General features: G+C 45.5%; 1 protein-coding gene and 1 long non-coding RNA gene across 5 annotated transcripts in view; one reads left to right on the top strand and one right to left on the bottom strand.

Annotated features, from left to right (window-relative positions):
* Positions 1-17,680, bottom strand: part of Daam1 (dishevelled associated activator of morphogenesis 1) — a 171,054-nt gene extending 153,374 nt beyond the window's left edge. For 2 of the 4 annotated variants that reach the window (XM_006990720.4, XM_076550854.1), the window contains exon 1: positions 17,372-17,509. The gene's annotated coding sequence lies outside the window, so the exon portion shown is untranslated. Of the gene's footprint in view, positions 1-17,371 lie in introns of all 4 variants that reach the window. The other 2 variants (XM_006990719.4, XM_016008994.3) reach the window with 2 other exon arrangements.
* Positions 17,681-17,823: 143 nt separating this feature from the next.
* Positions 17,824-18,615, top strand: LOC107402919 (uncharacterized). Its single transcript, XR_001580142.3, has 2 exons — positions 17,824-17,965; positions 18,265-18,615. It is a non-coding gene; the product is annotated as an uncharacterized LOC107402919 (long non-coding RNA).
* Positions 18,616-19,303: the final 688 nt, after the last annotated feature.

Below are 19,303 nucleotides of genomic sequence, written 5' to 3'. Positions count from 1 at the left end.
CTGGATATGCAGCACCTGCAAGCGCCCTGACTGAGTAACAAGCACAACAAAGACACAGGCTGAGGCTGACCCTCGCCCAGGATCTCTGTTCACACCGACTACACACCATCAGCAGAAAACAGAACGGCACATCTCGCTAGCCTGGAAAAAGATCAACCTTCAAAGTTCAAAGTACACTTTGGACAGGTATATTGATTTTACGCTACCACTGAGTCAGAAATTTGCACATGAAGCCAGCATGAGGCTGGAATGGTGTGACTTCTTCCTGGTCTCTTCCTTGAAGCAGTTAGATTTAAGCAAGTATCTGCAGTTAATAGCTTACATTCTGGGAGCCCTGCTCTTCATTCCTACTTACTGGAGTAAGAGCAGAACAAGGTCAGCATCTTATTTTATAGACAAAACAGCTAGAAGCACAAAGACTTAGCCAACCTTACAGGCACTGGAGAAGCTGGGATCACTTCAGGTCCTGCGTCTTCACAGGCGGAAAACACTTCCATCTCCCTCCTCCTTTCCTCCATCCCTCCTCCCCTCAGGCTCTGTGTCTGCTCAGGCTGGGCCTTGCAAGCATTCACACATTAGCACACACTACTGGGAGTGTGCTACAAGCTGAGATGCTGCCGAAGTAGATTAGTGTAAAGGGTGGTTTTCTGTTGAATTATTGACTGCATTTTTATATCGTGATAAACTTTTTGTAAGTTTATAACGTTTCCCTTCAAGACCCTACTTCTAAATACTCACAATTACAGATGAAACACTACAGATACATACGTTGTGTGTGCATGTACACACGAGAGTTACACGTGCATAATTTCAACTAGTCAGGACAACAAACATAATTTTCCTAATGAGTCCAGAGTCTTCTGAGGCCGTGTTCTGCAGACTCCTCACTTACACTGTCATACCAGCCCAAGCCGTCATCACTTACACGTCATACCATCTGTTTACGTACTATCTGTGGCGCTCTGGCTCCGCAATGGTAGCCACACAGCTCCCGAGGGCAGCGCAGGCTAAGAAGCCTAAACTAGGTCCTAGCTGCCCTTGACAGGCAAGTTCCTATCTCTAGTCTGAGTACTGTGCTCTCTTTTACCTGACTCACGGTATTTTCTTCCTAAATGAAGTTTAAATTACACTGCCTCATCTTCCAGTGATTGTCATATAAAATGAGTCCATTAACACAAATGCTGCGTCTTTAAAAGTAAGTATCTGTCATGTCCCTGAGAACAAAGGACATGTGTGTGCAGAGCCTACAGATCCCCGGCAGCTAGCAACGCCACAGTTAATTGTAAAAAGCAATAATTTTATGACCCCAACTTTCAAGACCCAGCTCCTTTGCAGAACTCAAATCTGAAATCTTTTCTGCTGCAAGATTTTCTATTAAATGATCTACCTCTTACCAAGACGCTAAAGTCTAATTCAACAAAAAACACTTGGGCCAGACAAACAGCTAAGCAAATGGAAATAATGGAAACATCACTCCATCTCCCCATGATGGACTGGAAGGTTCTCAACTGATCCGTACACTATCCGCACATAAACACTGCACTGTTCTTGACACTAAGAACCAGAGGCAAGGAGGAGCAACCTGGCATATTTGCTTTTCTCCTCCACGCGCTCACTTCTCTCAATGTCTGTTTACACATGGACCTCTAAATGATGCCCTCACACTGCTTAGCAAGCAGCTTTCCCACTTCCATAGCAAACAGATGCGCAAGGCATCAATTATTTTCATTTTAACTAATGTACTAGGACTAAAGGTAAGGGAAACAGACTGAACCATGAGTTCCATACATGGAAATTCTGTAGAATAGCTGATAAAGTTCTCACAAGCGGCAAAGTGAAAAACTGCATGATACTTACACAGGGGTGCCTGTGTGTGTGTGTGCGCGCGCGCGCGCACGCACACACACACACACACACACACACACACACACCAAAAAAAAAAAAAATAAATGTTTGTTTGACTCCAGAGTTGAATATATATTTTAAACAGAGAAAAACTTTAAACTGATTAAATGTTTGGAGAATTTTAAGAATTAATATGCATTATCTTAAATATAACTTTAGATGTGATCATGGATTTTAGTTGTTTTTAAAGATTCACGTGGAGGATGGTAGAGGTAGGTCATTGGAAACATGCAAAACTCTTGCTGCATTATGCAGGCCTGAGTTTGGATCCCCAGTACCCACATAAAAGCCAGGTGTGGCGATATACACCTGTAACCCCATCGCTGAGGAAGCAAAGACAGACAGATCTCTGGAGTGCACTGGTCAACCAGTCTAGCCAAATTGGTGAGTTCAGTGAATGGCCTTGTGTCCCAAAACTAAGGTGGAGAAAGACTGAGGAAGACACCTGACAATGGCCTCTGGCCTCCACATACACGCGCATGCCCACTGTGTGTGTGTCGGGGAGAGGGGGTGGTTGTCTTGGACTCTTAGACATGTATTCTAAAGTACAAATTTATTTACAGATGTTATAATTTGCTATGCAGAATTTATGTAGAGCTGAGCTATTGAGGATAGAGATAAAAGATTAGCCATGAGTTGGTAGCTAAGCCCTGCCTATGTGGAAGATTGGCAAACTACCTAGTCTGGTTTTTTTCTGTTTAGGTATGTGTTTGTGAAAAAATTATTTTGGTATCATTTATCTTCATGTTCATCCCATTTGAAACAAGAGAATCAATGGGAATCAGTAGTTCTGAGAGAGAAGCATCTAAGAAAACAAACATATAGCATACATTCTAGAAGCCATGCCATCCATCCTGGAGGCTTTTAAATTGTATGTTTCCATTTTTATAATCATAAAGAGTATATTGCCATGATTTCTGATAGCCGAAAAAGAACTTAAGTTAAGTCCCCTGGTCTTATTTTCATGATTCCATAAGTGGAAGCTGTGACCATGATGAGCTCTCACTATCATGATGGTGCTAAATTCCATGGTCCAAAGAGATTCTCCACGATGGGCCTGACCTAATCACTTGAGCCCTTTTCCTATCAACCTTCTGTCTGGTTATTGCATTTTAAAAAAGGAAAAGAAAAAAGTCAGAGAAGTTTGCCCTTGCCAGCATGGAAGAACGCAAACAATCGCCCAGTGAACTGCCAATGTGGGCCTGCATGCCATGGAACATGGATGGGACCCTGTGCACAAAACGTAGTCCAGAACTAGCAAGCGGTCCTTGGTCCTTTATCACAAGAAAATATACTATGCCAACAACCAGTGAGCTTAGAAGGCCCCAAGCCCCAGATGAAAACAGCAGCCCCGGCTGACACCTGGATTTTAGCTTGCCAAGATGCTCCCCGGACAACCCAGCAGAGAAAACCCAGACTCCTGACAGTGCTGGGTTAGGCCACTAAGTGTGCCCTAAGTTATTAGGCAGCAATAAAACCCATGTGCCCGGAGGACGTCTTTGAGCTGGCTAACACCACCATCTTTCGAGAGCTCCCTTTGCACATGGGCTCCATTCCCAGCGGCACAGAGTAACTCCCCACACATTTTGCCATTTTTATATGTGGGGTTTCTCAAAGTATAATGAATCCAAATTTAAGAAACCTTGAGCTTCATGATGCCTAACAAATGAAATATATCTTATCAACACAAACAGCATTACAGGTAAGAGTACCTACTAGAATGGTTTTTAGAGTGTGAAATTTCCACAGTGGAAAAACCTTGCAGAATAATCAGATGGAATAAGTCTAAAGCAAATGGTAACTCAAAGAAATTTATCATCGACTCCATCATTGCAATGGGTGTGAGACAGACAGTGACCATAGATATGGAGCAGGTCCGACCACAGCAAAAACGTCTTCTGTATTTCAGATGATCTATAAATGTTAAGAAATGTCCATGTCTTTGTCCATGGTATGCATCTGCTTAGAGGAAGGATCAAGATACATATAACAACAGCAACATTAAGTAGTGTCTCTGAGATCTCAAAATGTGTCTCTAAGCTTCCCCTCACAGGACTGTTTCTAGTTTGTCTTTTAAAGACAACTTCATTGTGATATCATTTGCATTCCCTAAAATATCTGTATAGTGCTTAGCTCAGGGGGTTTTGCTGTACTGATAAATTATCTAACTACTACTGTTTCCAGAACACTTCATCATCCTCCAGAAGCCTCATGCTCTCTTTGGCTCTCATTCCTCCTTCAGTACCACGTCACACTAACACGCCTCTAAAAACCTCCTTAGAAACTCCTGGTCATCCAAGACTCAAACTCTGCATTTGTGGAAGAACTGCAAGCATAACAAATACTTAAAAAAAACTGATTTGAGATTGAAGAATAGTGTTTCCTATAAACATGTATTGTGGGATACTCTTTCTGTACACTGTGAAGATGTGTTAGTCTGACTGCTTTAGTAAAGAGCTGAATGGCCAATAGCTAGGCAGGAGAGGCTAGGTGGGATTCCCGGGCAGAAAGAGGAAGTCAGAGGGATGAATCTATGTAGCAGGAATCTTAAAAGTTCTTATTAATAAAATCAAACCTGTGAGCCAGGTATTGGTGTGAACACTGGAAGATCAGAGAGACAGAACAGGCCACAGTCACCTCACCTTGCCAGTTCCTCAGGTGATCCTGTTTCCTCAGACTGGATGCTTCTGTGTCCTCATCCAAATGGGTCTCAGCTGAACTGCTTCTCGAAAGCCTGAATGTTTAACCAGCCAAAAGCTTAACCAGCCAAATGCTTCTAGTTCCTGGTCCTCACGCCTTATATACCTTTCTGCTTTCTACCATCACTCCCTGGGATTAAAGGCTCAATTTCTGGGATTAAAGGCATGAGTCACCATGCTTGGCTGTATCCTTGAACAAATGGATTTCTGCCTCTGGAATGCTAGGATTAAAGGCGTGTGCTACCACTGCCTATCTTCTATGTTTAATATTGTGGCTGCTCTGTCTCTGACCCCAGATAAGTTTATTAGCATGCACAATATTTTGGGGAACACAATACCACCACAAATCTAGGCACATGGAAGATGCCCAAGTTAGGCATACACAATGGAGAAGATGTTTTTAAAAAAAAAAAAAAGCCATATGGCAGAATGTTGATTTAAAAATACAGATTAATTAAGTTATAAGAGCTAGTTGGAGACAAGCCTAAGCTAAAGGCCAAGCTTTCATAATAAGAAGTCTCTGTGTCATTATTTGTAGGCTGGTGGTGCCATAAAAGGAGTCAGACTACAAACATCGCTGTGGCTGTTCCTTTGAAATGATGGAAATGTGGGCCAGGCAGACGCCTCAGCAGGTACGGGTGCTGATGGTCTAAGTTCCATCCCTGGGATGAGAGGACATGGTAAGAGAGGACAAACTCCTGCAAGTTGTTCTGTGACTTTCACAAGTGACACACATACACCCCCACACATATACACATGCACACAAAATAAGTAAAAAGGAAAGCTGGAAATGTCCCAAATAAGCAAAGCATGAGACTTCTCAGAGTGGAAACGACCCATCCACTTAGGATATGCCCTGCTGCACAAGGTCATCTGTTTACTTTAGAAACCAAAGACACAAGTTTGATTAAGTAGAACAAGACTTCTGTATTACAAAGGGAAAATGAGGCCGTCACTCTAAGAACATAAAACAGCACTCTGAAATGTCCACAGCCAGCATCAAAAACATGTTCTACACCACGAAGGAGCAACGATGTTTTCAGGTGTTGCTTCCACAGCTTAGAGTGGAGCCCATAAATTATTATGCACATTATTCCTAAAAGTTAATTGTTTTCTTGTCTCTGCTATGCTTGCTTAGGAATCTGAATCTGAAAGTTCTTTTGTAAAAGCCACGTTAGGGCTAGGGAGATGGCCTCAGTGGCTTCAACTGTTTGCCACTGAGCCTGACAACCTGAATCTGATCCCTGGGAGCCACATGGTGCAAGTAGAGAACTGACTGCCACAAGCTGTTCTCTGACCTCCCAATGTGCACCATGGCACACACATGCATGTGCCCCCACACACAGGGACACACTCAATCAACCAGTGATCCCCCTCCCCCGCCGCCGCCGCCGCCGCCGCCGCCCCGCTTTGGTTATTATAACCAAAGACAAAGACAAGATCTTCCATGGGGATGTAGTGCTGGAAAGGCATGAGCTCAGGAAGGAAACAGCAGAACCAGATGTGCCCCGCTCTGTGGAGCCAGAGCAGAGTCAGCGAGGAAGCTCTCAGAGCCCCGTGAGCTGTGAAATGACTAAGCGCCTTTCTAGATGACTTCTGAGCCTCTTCTAGAACAGGGGCTAGGAAGTGCACTTTGACTACCCTCCTGCCCAGTTGGATTTCAGAGAAGCTCAGTGATAGGCATTTGTGACCAGGTGGTTTCTGTTACCTTTTCCTATAAATGATGGGCTAAACTGTACATGGAATTCTCCCAGGGAAATATCTTGGGGAAAAGATATAACTTCCACATATTTACAGGTTTTTTCGGTTATATCTGCCAAGATACCATAAAGCTCCAAGCTAATAGAAGCAATGGGTCCAGCATATCACATGATATACACTACACCACCCTCAAAAAAAAAACCTTCCTCACACATGCAAAATTCTAAGTAAAAAAAATTACATCCTTCATACAAAATGAACGCAAAACTCTTGAAGTTTGACATTTAACCCGACAGACAGATAGCCTGGTACCCAATATGCAGCTAGACCTAAAGTTCCCAAACCCAAGGTCTTCCGGTCTTCTCATATTGTCATGGTAGGACTTCCTGGAGTAGAAAACTAAAACAGACACAGCAGACACAGGAGGGGTCCAGATGCCCTCAAAAGTCCCGCCTAGCCCTGAGAGGGAACTATGGTTGACTTGTTTTTAATTCCCTGTTTTGTGTGTATAGTATGTACTTATTCATGTGGGTAGGTGCACCTGTACATGTGTGTATGTGTGTGTGTGTGTGTGTGTGGGGGGGGGGGGGGGGCAGAGGTCAATGTCACTTGTCCTTCTACATTGCTCTCGCCTCATTATTTTAAGACCAGGTCTCTCACTAGATCTGGAGTGCACACAGGGATTCCCCTGTCTCCACTTCCCCGGCTGTGACTACAGGGACAACACCATGTCTGCCTTTTTAGGTGGCTGTCACGTTTTCAAACTCAGGTCCTCCTGCTTGCCCAGCAAGCCCATCATCAACTGGGCTGGCTCCCGCAGCCCTGGTTTACTGTTCAACTAAACCATGCCTCCTCACACATTATCTTTGCATCAGCTGCTCAAGAGAGGATCTTGGGTCAGTTAATTAAGACCTGACAGCCATTTTCACTTTGTACTCCAAATGACAAGTTTAGGAGGTGCCAAAGCCTAAGTTTTAGAGTCAGGTTTGAACGACTTCTTGTCTGATGGAGAAAAATTAAAAAAAGGAACATCACTCTGTTAATTCTTTCCAGGGTTCTTCCCACTCTGCTCATCTGGGATAAGCTGTCGTTTCTAAAGGCTAAAGTCATTTTTAAAGCATGTTGGCCTTTGTCAATGATGACAGCATCGGCTTCTCCTTTCCCCAAAGCCTTATCTTCCTTATCCAGAGATAATGTAACTGACCTTCAAACCCGGGCCATGGGCTTCAAAGCTGTTTACTCACTGGCTCTGGTGGGCTTACCCTGACACAGCAACAGTGTCTCACAGGGAAAAACGACCCCGATGGGGCTAATCCACTGACCTTTGGTTGGCTTTAACCAACTGCCCAAATAAACAAAACCAGCAGGGGCAGCTCCATTCCCAAATGAAATCGATTTATCCCTAAACATGAAAGACTGGCTCCATGTTTAAAGCTCTTGGACCATCTAAAACCTGCCAACTCATTCTCCACGAGGGCAATTTCATCCTCGAGGAGGCACTTGGCTGGCCATGTCTGAAGACTTCCAGGGTTGTGTTGCGACACTGGAGGAGGGGTGCCACAGGCATCTGCTGGACACACGTCAGAGGGGCTGCTGAGCACCACACAAGGCAGATCCCTCACAATAGCATTATTCAGGCCAGTTTTCAACTGTGCTGAGGTTGAGAAACAAGGGGTCGGAGAAGAAAGGACCATTTGCCAGAGTACCGCTGGATAAACCTTTGAAGAAACTCATCTCAGTGCCACTTGGTTTCAAATAAGAATTATACACCTGGGCCAGCGAGATGGCTCCATTGCTAAGAGCTACCTGCCACTAACTAAGATGGCCCCACAGGTAAGCGCTACACCTGCCACTAAGGTGGACGACCTGAGTTCAGTGCCCAGAACACACATGATGTAAGAAGAGGACTGACTCTCGCAAAAGTTGTCCTCTAACCTCCACAGTTCACATTCACATTACGGAATTTGCATTTGCATTCAAATTCATTCTCTCCTCTCTCCCCTGGGTTCCTCTCTCCAGTAAGCTTCAGCTGTCAACTTGACACAGCCAATAGACGGAGTCTCCATTAGGGGGTTAGCGTCTCAGTCTTGATTGGCCTGTGAGCACGTCTGTAGGGGCTCTTTCTTGATAACTGATCACTGATGTAGGGGGCCCAGCCCACAAGGGCGCAGTACCACCTCTAGCCAGGTGGTTCTAGGTTTGACAGAAAGCTGGCTGAGCACTGGCAGGAAAAAGCAAACCAGGAGGCGGCATTCCCCCATGGTTTCTGCTCCAGCTCCTGCCATGAGTTCCTGCCTGGCTTCCCTCAAACATACACTATGACATGGAATTATAAGATGAAACAAACGCTTTCTTCCCCAGGTTGTTTTGGTCATGATGTTTATCACAGCAACAGACAACAAACTAGAACACACACACACACACACACACACACACACACACACACACACACTAAACAATGTAAGATACTTTTAAAGAATTACACGTTTTTAATGTTAGCAAGGCCAAGGAATAAAGAGATATCACTGTATAGTAAACAGTCACACATGAGACAGGTCATGGTGAGATCCGTGATGATCAGAGAAGAGATGCTCACGAAAGTTATTCAGTGCTGAAGGGCACTGCTGAGCATGTCGCTTGCTTGACAGAGTGCTTGCCTAGCATGCACAAAGCCTTGGGTTTGATCCCTAGCACAGGGTAAAGCAGGAATGCTAGCATACCCTAGTAATCCAGAATTTCTGAGGTAGAGAAAGGATAATTAGAAATTTAAAGCTATACTTGTCTATATAGGCATTTTAGGCCAGCTTTCGACACAGGAACCAACCCTGTGCAGGAGAGGGTAAAAAAAAAATCCACTACTGGCTAAAACATTCACAGGCAGTATTAGCTTGTGGAGTACTGTTGGTCTTACTCTAGCTTAAAGAGATTACCAATTTAACTAGGACGGACTATCACCCAAAGACATTGCCTAGCCTCATCCCTTATATCCTAAGGAACTTCCTGTGGTTAAGAGTTTGGCATTAGACCTGGAGGAGGGGGTTCTGTCCAGCAAGGAAGAGGATAGGATCTCAGGTCCATGTCTCAGGGCAGAAGGCAGGATGGGAAACTGGACAAACCCAACGGATGTTATTAAACCAATATTACACAGTGCCATAGAAACTAGGTCATTACTCTTCTGCTGACACTCCACTCCTAACGGTGTATCATTTCCACCCAGGAGGGTTCCAGGGGAACATGCTGCCGTACAAATGAGGAAAAGGAGGCCCCGGAAGTTTAAAGGAATCACTGGGATCACCCAAATCTGAACGCCACAGCAGATGGCTTTTTTCCCCCTCTGTGTGACTGCAAAGCACTAGCTGGTAAAAAGGTACCAAACATTCATAGCTGAATTCCTGCCAAATATAAGTCATGTACAGATGTTAAATTTAAACCTTCTTGTGATTATCCGTTTCCTTTGGTGCCTATAGATCTATCCCTGAGTATGTGCATTGCATAGTCTCTGTTGGAAGCCCTGATAGGTCTGCCCCTAAGTGTGTGCATGCACTGTGAAGACAGCATACCCCTGAGAATGTGCACGAGGTTCTGTCAGAGGAATTCCTGGCCCAAGAAGACAGTGTAAACAAAGGCAATCCAGAGGGAAACCAGTGATAAGATAAATGGAAGCCAATAACTCCTGCTCCTCCCCTCCACCTACTTCCCTCATCAGAAAAACAACCTGAGCATTAGTGGGAGAACTACAATGTGAGCTGTGCTCTCAGAGGCCACTCAGCTCCCTGTGCTGGGCTGCACAGTCAGGGTTGGAGGACGGCTTCCTCAGAAGATCAGCAACTGGCTCCCTGATACTGAACCAGGCCGTGTGAAGAAGAGGACAAAAATGGCCCTGAGAATAGGTCAGTGTAGCACAAGAGGAAACTGACTGGATAGATGAATGGATGGATGGATGGATGGATGGATGGATATGTACAGATATAGACAGATGATAGATAGATAGATAGATAGATAGATAGATAGATAGATAGATAGATAGATAGATAGATGATAGATAGATTATAAAATTTAAATTTTAATCAGCCCTTGACAGAAAATGTCACAGGCAAAGGAGTTCCACAGACCGAGTGTTACCTACTCACAGAATCTGAAACCTTAACTGGGTCACAGAGTCTTTCTAGTTCAATCTAGTCTCTATTCTTCATTTCAAAAATACAAAAACAGGGCTGGAGAGATGGCTCAGCAGTTAGGAACACTTGCTGCTCTTACAGAGGACCTAAGTTTGATCCCAGCACCCACATGGTGACTCCCTACCATCTGTAACTCGGAGTCCCAGGGATCTGATGCCCTCTGGACTCCAGAAGCATCTGTACACACGTGGCGCACATAAACTCATGCAGGCACACATAAACAAGTTAATTAGTTTTTATTAGTACAAAAGGATAGAAGCAAGCCTGTGTATTTACCCTTCAAAGAACACACTGCAGTCAGCCTCAGCCATTGGCTTTAATTTCAAGCATTTATTTGCTCTTCATTCTTCCTGATTTTCAATACACATCACCACTGAGTGCTAAGCAATGCAGGGAGCGCTCTGGTTCAAACATGAATGCCACATACAAAACAGGATGGGGGACTAAAACAGAGATGTTATTGTGAGATCTTTTTTTTTTTTTTTTTTGCCACCATCATCCTGAATCAAAAGCCACTAATACTGGATTAACTATAGCTGTTAATCCAATGTCTTTTGTCTTTTTTTTTTTTTTTAAGTCTAAATGCTTGCCTTGAACACGAACAAAGTTGTTCATGTTCGTTCATGGCATCATCTACTTCCACCTTTACCTGTGCTCCAGGGTTGGAACTCAAGTCTTCAGGCTTTCTGGCAAACACTCTGACCCACTGAGCCATCTCCCCAGTCCAGTCTTTTAAAAATACTTCCTAACGATCGTTTGTAGTAAGTTCCCGGGATTCAGGAGGGCCCTGCCTGTTACAAAGCCGCAGACTTCAACTTCACCTGTGTCTCACATTTCACTGCTTGGTTTTGTCAAACTGCTTCGAAACAAGTATCTAAGCCTAGGCACACAAGGACAGTCTAGCCCGTCTGGTAACTAGCACTAACCACTCTTCCTCTCATGTACAAATCTGCAGGAGCGTTATGGGACAGCAGTGTGCTGAGCAATTTCTACAGACCCAGGGAGCTCAGAAGGGAAAGGAAAGCCCAGAAGCAGCACAAAAACACACTGTTAATACCTGCCACTCCTCGGCAAAGGAAAAATACAGACTGTGGGCCTTGGCAAACTTCTAGAGAGCTGTTTCTAGCTCTGGCCCAGTTTATGTACGAGGACAACTAACACAATTCCTTGGCAAACTCTTGCCTCCAGCTTACAGTGTCTGTAGAAACTCAACTCTGTCCGTTCATTTTATGATATGACATTTCTTTTGCCCCAGGCCATGATGGCTGTGCTCCGAATAGCTGTGATGTACTGTCTAGTCTTGGTCTCTTTTGTAGCCAAAAGTATGAACACACACACACACACACACACACACACACACACACACACACACACCATGACTAGAGTTACAGGTGCACAGCTCAAAAATAAGGCGAATCTAACCACATTCTAGACTTGATCTGTACATTTCTAACAACAAAAGCTAGCCTACAGCTAGACTATAACAGTCCATCTCTGAAAGTTGGGTATCCACATCACTCCAACAAAGCTCAAAGCTGAGACGGGGCTATCTACTTTTGGAAGTCTAAATTCAAAGCGCTCATCAGACAGGCAATGTTGCCAGTCACACTGCAGGTATTTTCTTCTGAAGTGAAAGGGACAAACACCAGCTTAATAGGTGACCCTAACTGTATACCTGGCTTTCAACCCCCAAACCTGGTGCAGTTTATAGAAGGAATGAGCTCAGGTTCTTGCTAAAGGTGAATGACATACTTAAGAAATGTAGCAAGACGGATGGGGTGGGGGGAAAAGCTTCCCGAGTCCGTGTCTGGCAACGGAGTATTATGTTTCAGGAGCCTAATGGCAAACAGGCTTTGTGTTTGCCTTTTCTCTTCCTAGCAATCTCTGCCATTACAGTGCAGCTTGCCCATTATCCCTCTAAATTACCAAGTTTCTGCTTTAGTCGATTGTCTACATCAAATATTGTCCGTGTTGCACAATATTGAGCTGTATGCCAAAAGAGGACGTCAGGAAGTCACACCAACTACACTGGAAATGAAACACACTTCCCTAGTTTTCCACATTTAATTCACAATGGTAGCTACGGTTTAAGAATTACAGCTGTTTACTTGGCTCCAAATTTGCTACATTATAATGAGTCTCTTTTGAGGCGGGGAGAGAGGGAATGGGTTATTGTAATGCCTAAGGACATTCAATATCAGATTGCATGCTTAACTACTGCTAAAGTTTTTTTTTTATTATTATTATTTGTTAAAAGAGCTTTCACAGTTTACCTTAAAAGGGAAGGAAACTGAGATGTTGGGGCCCCTCTTAACTGTTAAAGTAGGCTTCTGTTGTCCTTTACTAGGTGAGAAGACTGTTACCAGATGAAAGGATTCAATCCAGCAAAAAATTAGCCTCACAAATAGGGTCTGAAACCAAACAATCTCCAAAAAGATTTAAATGTAGAATATAAAAATATTTCCATTTTTCAGATACTCTGTCTACATGAAATATATGTCTATATGAAATATAGCAAAAAGAAAATTCAAAAGCTTTATCATTCAAATGCTAAATGTGGGGTTGGATGTTGTAGCTCAGTGAGTAAGGTGCCTCTCTGGCATACACAAAGGCCTTGTTTCATACCTGGCATGAACCAGGCATAGAAGCACAGGCCTATAAGCACAGCACTTAGGAGACAGAGGCAAGAGAATCGAAAGTTCAGACCTGACCTGTCCTCCACTATATGTGTTTAAGGCCAGCCTGGGATACATGAGACCCTGTCTCAAAACTTGGGGGCACAGGTGAGGGGGTGGGGACAGGCTCTTGTTGCTATGCTCTTAGGATTCAACAAACTCCATCCATTCTTACACTAGGAAAGCCAACTCCCTGGGAGATGCTCTGTTCTCTGCTCCTGGGACAGCAGGAAGGATACCAGAAATGAAAAAGTGGACAACATCTCTCTCTGCCATCTGCTGGGCAGAATATAGGTCACTGAGATCAACTGGCATCTCTTCGCCTGCCCTCCTTTCGGTGGGGATGCTAAGGAGCTGAGGACATGGTCTCTACAGCAATATACATAAAAGACAGCGCACTCACTAAGTAACTTCAGAATTGACATCCCCACCTCAGCCTGCCCTAGCTGCTCTGCCAACCAGACTTACTCCAAGCTACAGACAGAAACCAACGACCACTGAAATGGTACCCATGCAATCCTTTGAGTTCCTAAAGAAAGGATGTTGTGAGTATTTAACTTAGATACTAACTGGGAAGCTTTCTTCCATTACCCAGTTAACACCAGAACAAGTGATAGCAATTCATAATCCTTATCCCAAGAGAGGAAAAAAAAAAAAAAAAAAAAAAAAAAAGCACTTTCCTATTGACTGAAGTGCCCTGCAGAGAAAACAAGTTTGGCAACCAAAATTGGCAAAGTTTTGTTGTGTTTTTTTTTTCTTAGACTATTAGAATATAGATCTAAGACTTGGAAACACGAGACTATTGAATGCTCGGGAAGACCCCCCCACCCCAGTGGGTCATTTTCTGAACCAAATACCTGACACTCAGTGATACCCAGCTTTGTGGGAAAGCTGTGTTCCCTCGGATGCTGTAACTTCCAAGTGTTTTCACAGAAGAACCTAAGAGTATCGAGCTAAAGCCGTACTCTAAATATTTACAAAATGAAACTGTTTCAGTCTTAACCGAGTTTTGTTTCTAAGCACCTATTTGTCCCAGGAACCATATTAGCAACATTAAAGGCTCTTTTTAAACAAAGTAGCTCAAATAAAACTATCCACAAGCACATTCTCAACATTCAGAACTATCCACCAAGGATAGATAGGCAGGATTCAAATTCCACTCAAGGATGTGACTGACCCACCACACTTCTCTGTCACCCTTCTCAAGATGGCTCACACTCCAGACCTACAAGATTTGACCACAGCATAACAACACCTTTATCAATCCCAGACAAACGTCCTCTCTTGGGGCTGGCCTGGAACAGACCCCTTTCTAGAACATCTCTGCCCCAGATGACAAGATTGCCAACTCCCAGCAACTCCTCCAGGAGCCACTGTGGACTGACAGAAGCTTCTAGCTATCTTTGCCTTCCTCTTTCTCCTCAGTTCCTGCCGTACACCTTCTGGGAAAACTATCTAGGCCAAGGAGAGTGCATCTAATAAAAGTATCTAGTTTAGTGTACTAAGAGATAATAACAAGAAAAACAACAGCCTATGGATTCCAAAAGTAATTATAAAGTAACAAAATGTATCATCTTTACACCCATGGAAAGAATTGTAGCAAGATGTGTGGACAAAAAAAGAACCAGGGACTATTACAACAAATTACATAACTATCAGGAGACAGAGCACAGGCCTTGGATTTCCAATCCTCCTTAATATCCATCTCACAAATGCTTATTAAAAGACCTGTTCCAAATTCCAGGAAGACCGGGAAGACAAAGAGCTGCCTGCAAAGAGCTTAGCACAGAAAAGCAAAGACAAATAAGCTAATAAATGAAGGACATTTTCTCCTTATGATAAATCCTAGGACAAAAATATACATACATACATATATACATAATAAATAAGAGTGATAACTTCTGCTATTGCTGCCCCACAGGGATGTAACCACCTACTTAAGACAAGATGATGAGTGTTAACCACTTGGCACAACAACCCAAGTATTAACCTGTACATGAATGCACTTGCATAGACACTCCTATGTACGTACACCACCCCCCATTTCTGAGAGATAACGCACTCAGAATAAAATGCAAGCAGACGATGAGAAACAAGCATCTTAGTATAACTTAACTGCCTTTTGTTCATTTAAGTTACAAATAACTACACTCATCAAGAATCTGCAAACCACAAAATCTAAACAACTAATTGTGCCTAAAACATAAAAGTCCAGATGCTCAAGATAATAGTAGTAACGAGTGTATCATAAATTTAAAAATAGTACTAATAACTTGTCCATTTTTTTAACAGTACCCCCAAGGATCTTGGTTTTGGGGTCGGCAACACAAACTGAATGCTACAATTGTCAGAGCTGGGTTTAAACCTTGTGTTATTTGGAGGAGGGGTCATTTTCAGGGTTGTAAGACTTTACACCTAGAATCAACAACGTTAGGAACTCTTTGAACTGGTCTGAGCACACTATCTATGGATGAGATGACAGGTGGCCCCAGAGGTAATGGGTTAGCCCATGGCAGGGTAGCACAGAGAGAGCGCCGGCACAGGCCCTAGGGTCCTAGTTTCAGCATCCAGAGCTTCACTTTTAAGGATCTTCTGCAGCTGGAGTTGAGATTTTATGAAGATTATTTTGACGACTACGCTCCCACACTTCAACTTCAGTTATTAATTGCTGTCATTTTTCAGGTAATGGCACCCCAGGGCTAATTGCTGACCAGGGAGCTGTGTAGGCCTGGGCAGGGTGACCTTGTTAAGAAAACTGCCTCCAACACTATTGACTATGATCATGGTGGAAAGATACAGTTCACTTGATGGAGGAAAGACATCTTCCAAATTTAGTTTGCCTCAGGACAAAAGCCCCAGACAATTGCTTTTGAGATGATGTATCGGCATGAGGGAAGGAAAGGGGTCCAAAAAACGGTGTCCAAGCTATGTAGGAGAATAGGGGGAGTCCCAGAGCTGCCAGAAGGGTGAGGAAGAGGGAGCAGCTGGGCCTAGGGCAAACATCTGACCACACCCCCCCGGCCACGCCCTCCCAGCTGCCCGCAGAGCCACAACGAATTGAAACAGCAGTGCGAGCTGTTAAGATTCCGAAGGCACAAGTCGCCATGGCAACCGGATTCGTCTTGGAGGCAAACTACGCTTCAATTCACTAGGTCCGGCTCAAATCTCAAGAAACTATCAATTCAATGAGGGCAAAGCGGTCACGGGCAGCATTTGCTGTGGATGATCTATGGAGGTTGATGGTGGGAGAGGGGAACTGGAGAGCAAAAATCTATTCCTGAGCACACTAGAACATTTTATGCGGATGGGGACAGAACACCCCCAAACCTTGGCAGTAAGCAACGTGCAAAAGACCTTGGAAGGATTTGATGAATATGTGAATAAACGAACGAATGAAGCTGACGGAAAAAAGAGGAGAGACAATCCAGAGGACTTTAGAGTTGTCGGGCCGGGCCTCTCCTGGGTCTCGTCTCCAGTCAGGAGACAAGCCAGTCACAAACAGCTGGTTTGGGGCACCAGTTGGATAAACCCGATTATCCAGCCCTCCTGCCCCCACAGCGAACCTGATTATCATTAGGTTACCCGCCACCCCATCACCCTCAGGGTTCTAGGGAGGGCGTTTAGCCCCCGCCCAGGTGCCCTTTGCAGGGCTCGATTCGGCAGAGTCAAGACTGAGATGCGCCCTCGGAAGCAGGGACGCGGGGAACCCGGGTCCGGTCCCCGGGAAGGCGCATCTCCCCCACGCCGCAGCCAGGCGCGCCGGCTCGCGGCCTCCGCAACGCCAGGTTTCCCTCTCCTCTCGGCACACAGTAAGCACGGACAGACACTGCCCGGATTGCAGTCACTCCCTCCGTTTTGAGGACGGCTGGACGTGAAGGTGCCAGGGACGGTGGGGGACTGGCGGCCACCGCGGTGCCCCGCGATCCTACCGAGCCAGCGGCCCAGGAGCGCCGCCCGCTGCCGCAGCTCCCGCAGCCCCCTGGCCCCGGGGAACCGCCGGCCGGGAAGCGAGCTCTACCCGGCCGGTTCCACTGCCACGGAGCGCTTAGGAAAGAAAGAAGGGAGGGACCCCATCCTCGGGGACGCCTTCCTCCAGGCTCGCCTCGCTCCGTGCCGCGCTGCAGCCATTTTCCAAAACCTTGTTTGGCAGCCCGTGGCAGTCTCGGTCCCGTTCCCACCCAGACTCAACCTGAAGGACGAGTTTAATATTTACCTACTGGCCCGGGAGCTCCGGGAAGCAGCGGGAGGGAGCGCCGCGAACAGCGCGAGGACCAGCACGCCCACCCCGGCGCCACGGTGCGGTGCCGCTAATGAATGAGTACGGCGGCCGAGCCGAAGCGTCCCCTCACCTGAGCAGCTGCTGCATGCTGAAAAGGCCGCTCTGCGCTCCCGGTACAATGGGATCCGGTTAAACAGTTCCCTTCACCGCCGTTCGTAGGTTACCAACTCGCAGGTGACATCACCCACGCCTCGTCTGATAGGATACAATGTGGCGTCCACTGCGCATGGACGCCCTGGCCGGGCCCTCAGGCTTCTGGGAGTTGTAGTCTTACTGCTCACTTACTCGCGGACAGAGGCGAAATTGCCTCTTCGTCCTCACCCGCAAGAACTACATTTCCCCGGGTACCTCTCTTCCCCTCGGTGCCCGCCCCTCCCCGCCCCTCCAGACCCGCCCCCTCCCCGCCCTCCAGTCGAGCCGTGCCGGTGGTGGTCGTTCGGAAGCCGAACAGCAAACAGCTTGGCCGAGAGGCAGGGCCATCCAGCGGCCGTGCCCTTTGACTTGACCTCTGTTCCTGCCAGCGAGCGGGTAGGCTGCGGGACCAAGGGGCGTCCTGAACTCGCGCACACCTACTGGGTTCTTCTGATCGTCTGGGCTCTCCTGCCCCCAGCTGGGAAGGGTCCATAAAAGCCTTTCTCTGCCTTCCCTACTCAAAGCCACTAATTCATAGGACTCCAGGGGTTCTGGTTTGGCATACCGAGCCGGTATTTCCCCCTGTCCCCAAGGATCAAACAACGCCCGCCGCGGAAAAAAAGGAATCCCCTTGCACCACACTCGGTTCAGTTTCACCTTTCTCCCCTCTTTCCTTCTCGCCCTTTTTAACCAAGACGGAGTAGCCAAGAAGAAAGCTGGGAAAAGCTTAGTCGGCTGACCCGAGAGGAAAACCGGTGACTGTCACGAATGAAAATGCAGTGTAATCGAAGACAGAGACAGTCACCACAACTCTGCGTCCGCGAGCCTGCTGCTGTGGAGATAATACTATCTATCGCACAGCCATGCTTTTGTTCGCCCCTGAAGGGGCTTCCCGCTCCGGTGGCTCTCAACTCCTCCGAAGACAGCATGCACGTCTAAAAGTTTTAGTTAATTATGCATTCATAAAATTTAAAATCTGCAACACTCCCTCGCTCCCCCACACGTTTCCTTTTAAAAAATAAAAAATTTTAAGAGCTTAAAGCAAACAGTGTCCTCCAAGGATTGCCCTGATCTTCAGACGCCTAAAATGTGTATTAAAAGGTAAGCAAAGAGGGTGTCATGGAATTCTGACCCTTCTGGCAGATTTTGGTTTTAATACATAAGGTTTTCTGTGTTGTTGTCTCATTCAATGAATACCAAACATGAAAAAGTATCAGGGGGAGCAAATCTCCAGGTGTCTTTTTACATGAAAAAAAAATTATTTATTCAACTTTCAGTGGTACTGCCGTGATCAGCTCACATGCCCACTTCCACCAGCAAAATTAAGATTTCGCTTCTCAGGAAATGAAGATTGACAATTAAGATTTCCAACAACTCTTCGCCTAATTGCTGATAGAATATCACCACTCATCTCCCCTTTTCATCTTGAAACACTGAGGTTCAAGTGAAATCTATTCTTGGAACTAGATGAGGATCTCAAAGAAGAGGGGAAGTATTGTTTTGTGAAAGAGGAGGTTTACTGCTGAATTCTCATTTTCTTTTGACAAACCTGTTCTGTACGGACCAGACCCATTTTCCTCCACGGAAGCAGGACAACTCGGTTGCTTTTCTGACCTACTCGGTCCATCTCAAATATTTTCTTAGACAAAACCCAGACAACACTAATGTTCTTTTGCCCATCCGACCAAGGGTACAAGCAGTGATGCTCTAGCTAATGGGTAGCCTTAATGTATT

Source organism: Peromyscus maniculatus, chromosome 14, assembly GCF_049852395.1.
Source record: "Peromyscus maniculatus bairdii isolate BWxNUB_F1_BW_parent chromosome 14, HU_Pman_BW_mat_3.1, whole genome shotgun sequence".
NCBI lineage: Eukaryota > Metazoa > Chordata > Mammalia > Rodentia > Cricetidae > Peromyscus > Peromyscus maniculatus.
The sequence above is the reverse complement of the archived record's forward strand: the minus strand, read 5'-3'. Positions and strand labels throughout refer to the sequence as shown.